The following is a 235-nucleotide window of genomic DNA, read 5'->3' on the forward strand; positions in this document are numbered from 1 at the left end:
CTGGATATTATGTAAAAACAAAACACAAGAAGTCAGAGAGAAGTAGTCAGACTAGCTAAGGAACTTGGGCCCTAAGGAATGGTAGAGCAGCGTGTTCCCTGAGTTTTCTTTTCCCTTGTATAACCCAACTGAGTCCTGGAGAAGCCAGTAACCTGGAAATGCCAACAGGCACAGACAGTAAAGTTCAAGAAAAGCCTTCTCTCACTAGCCAAAGGAACAAGAAAAGGACAGCCTG

Source organism: Equus quagga, unplaced genomic scaffold (assembly GCF_021613505.1).
Source record: "Equus quagga isolate Etosha38 unplaced genomic scaffold, UCLA_HA_Equagga_1.0 1164_RagTag, whole genome shotgun sequence".
NCBI lineage: Eukaryota > Metazoa > Chordata > Mammalia > Perissodactyla > Equidae > Equus > Equus quagga.